At 35.2% G+C, this 8,750-nt stretch overlaps 1 pseudogene; it reads left to right on the forward strand.

Moving 5' to 3' along the window:
* Positions 1–4,063: 4,063 nt before the first annotated feature.
* Positions 4,064–4,587, forward strand: LOC103665739 (annotated as a pseudogene).
* Positions 4,588–8,750: the final 4,163 nt, after the last annotated feature.

Genomic DNA, 8,750 nt, shown 5'->3' on the forward strand with positions numbered 1-8,750 from the left:
CTTGTAATCAAGAAGATTTTTTTCAGATACTATTTCTCCAAATTTAATCAGCTTTCTGTTTTGCTCGCATAGGGAAAACCCATATTACTAACAGTGATTGAAAGGTGGTGAGAAGTCACAGAAGGTTCATATTCCAGAGCTTTTATTATTTTATCTGGATGTTTCTGGATGCCTTTGAGAGAAAATTGACCAGGGGCATATTTAATCTGTGCTGCTTCTCTTTCTCATTTGTTGAAGCCTTGAGTAGTAATCGCAGTTTCAAGACATTGATGTTCATTTAGAAGAGTTTTACATTTTTAAAAATCTCAAAATCCTCAGTGTAGAGGGAGATATTAGTCTTATCCCCATTTTTCAGAAATGGAAACTGATGTGTGGAGAGATATTTAAAGTATTCTGTGCTGGGCCACACTAATCAACAAAGATGATCTATTTTAGTAGTTAGTTTTCTTAATGAATATTTCAAATTATTCTCACTACTGCTGAATGGAAAAATGATCATGCAATAGATATTGAATTTTATCCTCCTGTAGTTTCTCAAGGCTCTTTTTAAGTAGGGAGCATGCATGTTTGTGAGGGAAAAATGCAGTCTAAGGGAATTAATTTTCAACTGATGAAAGTTTTATTTTTATAGTTGAATTTCATTCTCTTAAAGTTTCAGTTTTGTGGCTTAGCAGTTGCTCCGCTGAGGGAAACAAAAAAGCTGGGAAAAATTCTAGCTCCTGTTAATACCTTTCCATGGGGTAGGAGTTTCTTTGGAAGGGTTCATCAGCCATTACTCCTGGAGTTTGTGAGTAGTAAGGATCGAGGGAAACAAAACATGGTAGAGTGTTAGTTTAGACAAGAATGATGGCTTCAATATGCAATATAGGCTGTCACTCCTTGCTTTGTTTTCTTCTGACTCTACATTCCTAAATTTCATGGCTGTTTATACATACTGTCCACATTAGGACTGGAATCAGTTCATTCTAAAATTTGATATAATTTATTTAGCAAGGGGGATAGCTGGTAAAGTTGTTATCCTGTAGCAATGCTGTTTATTATGATAGTTGTAGCCATTTGTACTATTTAACTCTTGAAATGTGGCTAGTGTGATGGAGGAACTGAATTTTCTATTCTGTTTAATTTTAGTTAATTTAAATTTAAATAGCCCCATGTGTCTAGTGACCAACACACTGGACAGTGATGTGTGTGATTCTAGAGCTCAGAAGTGGCTGCTGGATGCCCCTGCCCCTGTTTCTTTCCTGAATAGATGGAGTGCCGGTTCTTTCTTAGAGCTCATGGACCCCTACCTCATTTACAAATTTGAGTATTCTTTTTTCCCTTATGTGGGCCCAGCTGGAAGAGCTAGATCTCTATCTATAAAAGTCTTTGGTTAGTCAACCTCTCCTAGTCATCCTCTAGCTTTGGACCACTGGTAGCCTGTTTTGCTTTCTCTGGGTCTTTTTAAATTGGGACTGGATCCTGTTCTTTTCAATTCTGACGTATACTGAAAACTACTGAGCATGACTTCCTGAACATACAAGTTCCTTTCTGTAGTGTGCGGTAGACATCTTGGCTGTGCTCATTAAGGCTCTATAGATAGTTTCCGCAGCTATCCTAGGTCCCTGCATGCCAGATCTGGTGGTGAAGCTGTCATTTTTCATTTGGTTTCTGCGTAGCTGGATCGTTGCCGGCTGTAGAACCTTGAGCAAGTTATTTCATCCTTTTGCTCTAGCTTCCTTACTTATAAAATGGAGGTTATACTTGTACCTAGCCCATTTGGTTACGTGAGGTGTAAATGAGTTAATATGAGAGGGGCTTTGAATGGTGCTTGGATATAATGATTGCTATATAAGTCACCATTAGTAACAGCGCTTCAGTAGTTTACATCGGATGCTGTGATTAAAACTATTTTCATTTAGTGCTTCATTTTTATTATAGGTCAAAATATTACAAAAACAGATTCTTTTTAAATTTTTTTTTTTGTAATTTAGATTGAAAATTTTGTAGGGGAGGCTTAAGAAAGAGATCATATTACCTATTCAACTTCAAGATCTTGAAATTTGCGTTCAACACTCAATTTTCATCCGGAGTTCTAATCTGTGACCTTGGGCCATTAAATGTATGTGTGTTTTCTTTTTCTTTCCTATCTCCCATTACTGCCTAACTTAATAGCAACTAGAGATTTTTAGAAGGTAGTGTTAAAAATGTCAGTTATTAATTTGCATATGCCCATTTGGTTTTTACCACTACCCCAAAAAGCTTCAGAATTTTTCTATGCAGAATACTGCCCCCAAGCCCAACACAGCTTTTCAAATAACTTGTAAGAGAATGATTTTTTTTTTAAACATTTAATAATTTTTTTTAGGGTTGGGGGAGAGAGCATGAGCAGGAGGGGCAGAGGGAGAGGGAGAGAGAATCTCAAACAGACTCTGCACTGAGTGCGGAGCCTGACACGAGGCTCCATCTCATGACCCTGAGATTGCAACCTGAGCTGAAACCAAGAGTTGGACGCTTAACCAATTGCACCACCTAGGTGCCCAAGAATGATTTTTTTTCATATAACTATATTTATTTACTAGAATTAGTGTCTCTTAGGTTTGAAATAATGTTTTTTTTATAATTGGCATCTTTATACCAGATACCAAGCAGAGTTCATATGAAAATCTGATTTCCTGAAGAATAACCAAGCCAAAGATATTGTGTACTTATCTTCTTCATTACCACTGACTTTATCTGTTGACTTTAACTCTGGCTTCTATTCTTCTAAACATTCAATTTATATATAAATATATATGTTTATATGCATGTATATGTTGGTAATTGCTTATTTTTTTCAAGCACTTGTGCCCTGTAAAAGAGAAGAAAAAAGTGGAAAATCAAGATGAATAATCTTGGCAGCTATGTAGTAGAGATATGTAATTTTGTTTACGGAGACAAATGACTACTTTGTACGTAGTGTTGTGAGCTAAAAACAAGACAAAAAACCATATTCTAAGATGAATAGATAAAACATTTATATGTAAAATATAAACTCTTAATAATATAAGAAGAAAACCTGAGAAAATGTATAATCTTATGATAGAGCGGTGCCTCATAGCCATAACTCCTAATCTAGAAACCATGGCAGGAAAAACAGTACATTACAAAAATCAGTTACATTAGAATAAAATCTGTATTACAAAGATACAAAAATCAAATACAAAGACAGGGAAAACTATTTGCAATTTATAGCATAGAAATGTGGTATCTAGAAATCAAGAATAAGACAAAAATGAAACCTGAACACCAAAGGGCAGACATTTAATAAAATGACAAAATGGTTCTTACACATAGGGAATGATGTCCTAATCCTAATTAATTCAAGTTAATCTCTTGAATTGGTTAATATCTGTAAACTTCTTATACCCACACTACTGGTGTAATTGCTAGTAACAAAATAACACGTGCTGCTTGTGAGAGTAGAAATGGTACATTTCACATGTTGGACAATTTTACAAGATCTATAAATATTAAAACTCTATGTACCTTTTAACCCAGGCATTTCTTTTCCCAAGAATTTATTACTGGTTGTATGGTTACATATTCATGAAATAAAATTTGTATAAAATTTTATACTGTTGGGCGCCTGGCTGGCTCATTTGGTAGAGTATGCAACTCTTTTTTTTTTTTATAAGATTTTATTTATTCATTTGACAGAGAGAGAGAGACAGCCAGCGAGAGAGGGGAACACAAGCAGGGGGAGTGGGAGAGGAAGAAGCAGGCTCCCAGCAGAGGAGCCCGACACGGGGCTCGATCCCAAGGATCCTGGGATCATGCCTGGGGACGAAGGCAGATGCTTAATGACTAAGCCACCCAGGCGCCCCAAAGAGTGTGCAACTCTTGATCAAGTCATGAATTCGAGCCCTACGTGGGGGTAGAGTTTACTTAAAACACACACACACACACACACACACACACACACACACACACACGAAAAAGCATTAAAAAATTATACTGTAGCATTATTATAATAGCAGGAACAACTTAAGCTTTCATAGTGTTTGATGGTTAAATGATTAAGGTATGTCCATACAATGGAAAGCTCTCAAACTCTAATAATTAAACAAAAACAAAATGAATAAGGAAATTTTCTATACAGAGATATGAAAGACAAGCTATACTGGCAGAGAATCAAGGCATTGTGGGAGCTCTTTCCTTTCTCTCTCCTGGCCATTTTGGTGGCTACTCTTGGTTGGGGACATCCCGTACCTAAGGCAGGAAGATGGTGGCTGCAAAGAAGATGAAAAAGTCACTGGAATCGATCAACTCTAGGCTCCAACTCGATATGAAAAGTAGAAAGTACATGCCGGGGTACAAGGAGACTCTGCAAATGATCAGACATGGCAAGGGAAACTGGTCATCCTCATCAACAATTGCCCAGCCTTGTGGAAATCTGACATGGAATACTACACCATGTTGGCCGAAACTGGTGTCACTACAGTGGCAATAATATTGAATTGGGCGCAGCATGTGGGGAATACTACAGAGCATGCACACTGCCTGTCATTGATCCAGGTGATAATGAGATCATTAGAAGCCATGTCAGAACAGACTGGTGAAAAGTAAATCATGAAAAATTTTTCTTTAATAAAACTAGCCAGAGCTTCTTTCACAGGAAAAAATAAAAATAAAAAAAAAAGAAGAGGAAGAACTTGCTCTATGGTATGTGAAGTAAAGAGCATAAAGCTAAAATACAGTTCAATAAAAATATGTATTTCTGTACTCATATATATATATGGGAGAATGGGTATTATCGGAGGTGTCATGTGGGAACTGGATGTATGAACACAGGGATTAGAAGGAAACTTTTTACTGTATAATTTTGTGTATGTTTTTGATTTATGAATAGCATAGATGCATTACTTATTCAAAAATACATATAAATTGAATAAAAAATGTTAATTAGGGGAAGTATCCCTTTGAGAAACTCAAAATAAATTATATTTCTATAACTTATGTTTCAAGCCATCTGTAACAATATTAATTTCATTCATTATTTTGGCACAGTGGATCTTTGGGCCTCTGAAGTTCATTGTTTTAAATTTCATCTTTGGTTATATTTTGTTAAGTCCTAATTCCTCACTGGAATAGTCCTGAAATTTGAATCACTTTTATTTCAGCCGATGGCAAAATAAGACCCAGAAAGATTACATTTGCATGATGTCAGAAAGCATGGTAGAGAAATGGACTAAATTTTCTATTTTCTAACTTCTAGCCAGTATTCCTTCAATGATGATGAATTCTATTATATTGCACTATCATTTCTGATATGTTCTATTTTAGTTTTAAAAGCTTCTATTTTATTATTTTGTAAAAACCTTGAACTGCCTCTGCAAGGACAAAATGTTAGCAAAATGGAACACGAGAATTTTGAACTAAAAATATTAATATCTATTTTTCTTTTAATTTATTATTAGTCTGTAAAGGTCATCCTTTGCTACAAAGGGAATTCATTTTCTAATATGAGAATACTTTGAAAATATGTCTAGAATATTTGACAAAGTTATTTAAAGATTTTTCTATTATCAAGAAAATTTGTAATTTAAAAAGAAATCAAGTTCTTAATACGATAATAGCTTAAGATGAGAATTTGGACTTTCTTTCCTGAAGTCTAAAAATTATCTTAATGGGAAACTAATAATTATTTTATCCTAAAAATGAAGGACAACTAAGTAGCATTTTCCTCTTTAAAGTGTTTTCCCCCCACTTCTAACATCTTGCTTGCTGCTCTTACATCTTAGATACCAGACGCTTTACCTCATCATCTGTATTTGTTCATCCTCGCCTCTCTTGAGGCCATTAATCCATGTTTCTTTCACTCCAATACCTCTTTCAACAATCTACCTCTCTTCAAACAAGATTGTTAAATAAATCTTTCTAAAGCATCACCTTATTGTACCACTTCCAAGCCCAAAAACTCCAATATTTCACAATATGTTCAAGAGAGATAAAATACCTCCGAGTCAAATCTTGATTCAGAATCTATTTATTCAGCACCTGGCCACGCTGCAAGGTCTACAGAAACTTATTTCCTCTCTTCTTAATACTAGTCTTTCTGGAAGCCAGAGGTTTAATTCATTTTCAAGTTCTAACTTTAGTGGGTAAGCAAGGGCAAGTACTCTTTCTCCAGATGCTGCAGTTTCCTTATTTGTGAAACTGGGATGATAACGTATACTTAACATTACTAGATACTGTTAGGATTAAATGAGGTTGACACATGTAACATGCTTTAGAAATGTGTTTGGCATATAGTAATCACTCTACAAATATTAGCTGTGTTTATTCCCTTCCTCCTCGAAGAGTCCAGGTTGTATTTGACTTCTCTCTTAGGTACATCTGTGTCTCCTGTGTAAGATTCTCTTCCTCCTCATCTCTAGTTATTCAAATTCTATCCTTCCTTCAGATCACAGTTTAAGTGACTTTCTGATGTAGGTATCTGTGCACACTTCAGCCAGACGCCAAATAGCAGTAGCCTGCAAATTTCACTTAGCTCTTAATCAGATACTTCTCAGGAATAGAGATCATGTTTTAATTATTGAATCCATCTAATGTCTGGATGCTCAGACTTCTTTTTACAAAGAGACAGAATCAATAAAGTAACAAATCTCTTACATGTTATGTATATATCTTATGGACCCAACGTGGGAAAAAATTTATAACCTTTAATCCTTTCATCATATTGGCAATCCACATGTCTTTCTATTTTTACGTGGTACTCATTGGATGTTCCTTGAATATAAGAATCCTTTGGGATTTGTGAATGGACTTCAGAAGTGCAGCAAAGCCTCTGAAATTGTAGAATTTGGGATATGTGAATATGTGTATTTTCTCTAGGAGAAGTGGTAGGCCCACAAATATATTAGGAACCATTTTTAATTTATTGTTTTCATCCATGCCTGTTTAGTAAGTAGGAACCAAATTAATAATACTTGATTTGATCAGTAACGGATATTCCATCATGTTATATATTTTATCATTTTCTTAAACTCTGTGCTTTCAATGCAAGATCTGCATTTTGAGAATTAAGTTTATGAGATTATTAGGATTCTGTTTTTATTGTATCTTATTAGATGAAGACCTAAAGGAATAATTCTTTTTATTTTTTTCCACAACTGACCAAATGAAATTAGCACTTTTAAAAAATGAATGAGGGAAGGGACACCTGGCTGGCTCAGTCGATAGAGCATCCAACTCTTGGTCTTGGGGTTATGAGTTCAAGGCCCGTGTTGGGTGTAGAGATTACTAAAAAAAAAATTAAACAGGGGCACCTGGGTGGCTCAGTGTATTAAGTGTCCGACTCTCAATCTCAGCTCTGGTCCTGATCTTACGGTTGTGAACTCTAGCCCTGTGTTGGGCTCTATACCCAGTGCAGAGCCTAGTTAAAAAATAAATAAATAAAATAAAAAATAAAAAAAAAAATTAATGGTGGTGGATTAACTTCCAGGAAGATGAAGTAAGAAGGTAAGAAGCTTGGCAAAACTCCTCAGCCAAACAAGTTATATGAAAATTATAAAATATCATTTAAAGTCTATGGAAATTGGGCTGCTTGGCTGGCTCAGTCAGAAGACCATGTGACTCAATCTTGGGGTGGTGAGTTTGAGCCCCCTGTTGGGTGTAGAGATTACTTAAATAAGTAAATAAACTTTAAAAAAAAAAGTCTACAGAAATTAACCATAAGGGAATACAATGAACAGAAACATCCATTCAAGAATATCTAGTGTATTTTTATAAGAACAGCAAGAGACTGTGGCATTTGAACCACGGCTAGTTCCATTACCCTCACACCACTCAGCTCTGTGTATGGAGGCTCTCCTATAGGTAGAACTTGCCAAGAAGCTTTGCATGTGTTTATTTCTTCTTTGTTCCTTCTTCTTCCATATTAACTGAATATTTTAAAATATCCCATTTTATTTTCTCTATTGCCTTTCCATCTGCAAGTACACCTCTCCCGTTTTAGTGATTGCTCTAGAGTTTGCAATATTCACCTTGATATCTGTCTTTAATATTCATTATATTATCTATCTGATACTCTTTCCTACTCTTAGTACAATTATTATACCAACACGTTCCAAAAACTCCAAAATACGTTGTTACTATGTTTTGCTTTAAGAAGTCAGTAATCTGGGGCGCCTGGGTGGCTCAGTCATTAAGCATCTGCCTTTGGCTCAGGGCATGACCCCGGCGTTCTGGGATTGAGCCCTGCATCAGGCCCCTCCGCTGGGAGCCTGCTTCTTCCTCTCCCACTCCCCCTGCTTGTGTTCCCTCTCACTGGCTGTCTCTCTCTGTCAAATAAATAAATAAAATCTTAAAAAAAAAAAAAAAGTCAGTATACCTTTAGAACATCTACTTCCTACTGGAAGCAGAAGTCTTCTTATTTATTTTGTTTGATTATCTTATAATTACTGTGAGACGTGTTAAAATCATGGATTTGTCTATTTCTTGAGTTTTGTAATTTTTCTTTAAATATTTTGAGGCTATAAAAAGGAGAGATTTTGGTAATTTTAATATTTCCTTGTGTATTGACACATTAAATTTTCCTTTATTTTAGGGGATATTGTTTTAAAATATATTTTTCTGATGTAAATATAGCTTCACTAGTGGTTTTTTTTTTTTTTTGAGAAAGTTGTCTTTCCCATCTCTTTATTTTCTGCTTTTCTATGTCCTCCTACTTAAGGCATGACTATTATAAACAGAATATAGTTTTTAAAGTGTTTCAATCTTTGTGTTTT

This window comes from Ursus maritimus, unplaced genomic scaffold (assembly GCF_017311325.1).
Source record: "Ursus maritimus isolate PB19 unplaced genomic scaffold, ASM1731132v1 scaffold_36, whole genome shotgun sequence".
Lineage (NCBI taxonomy): Eukaryota > Metazoa > Chordata > Mammalia > Carnivora > Ursidae > Ursus > Ursus maritimus.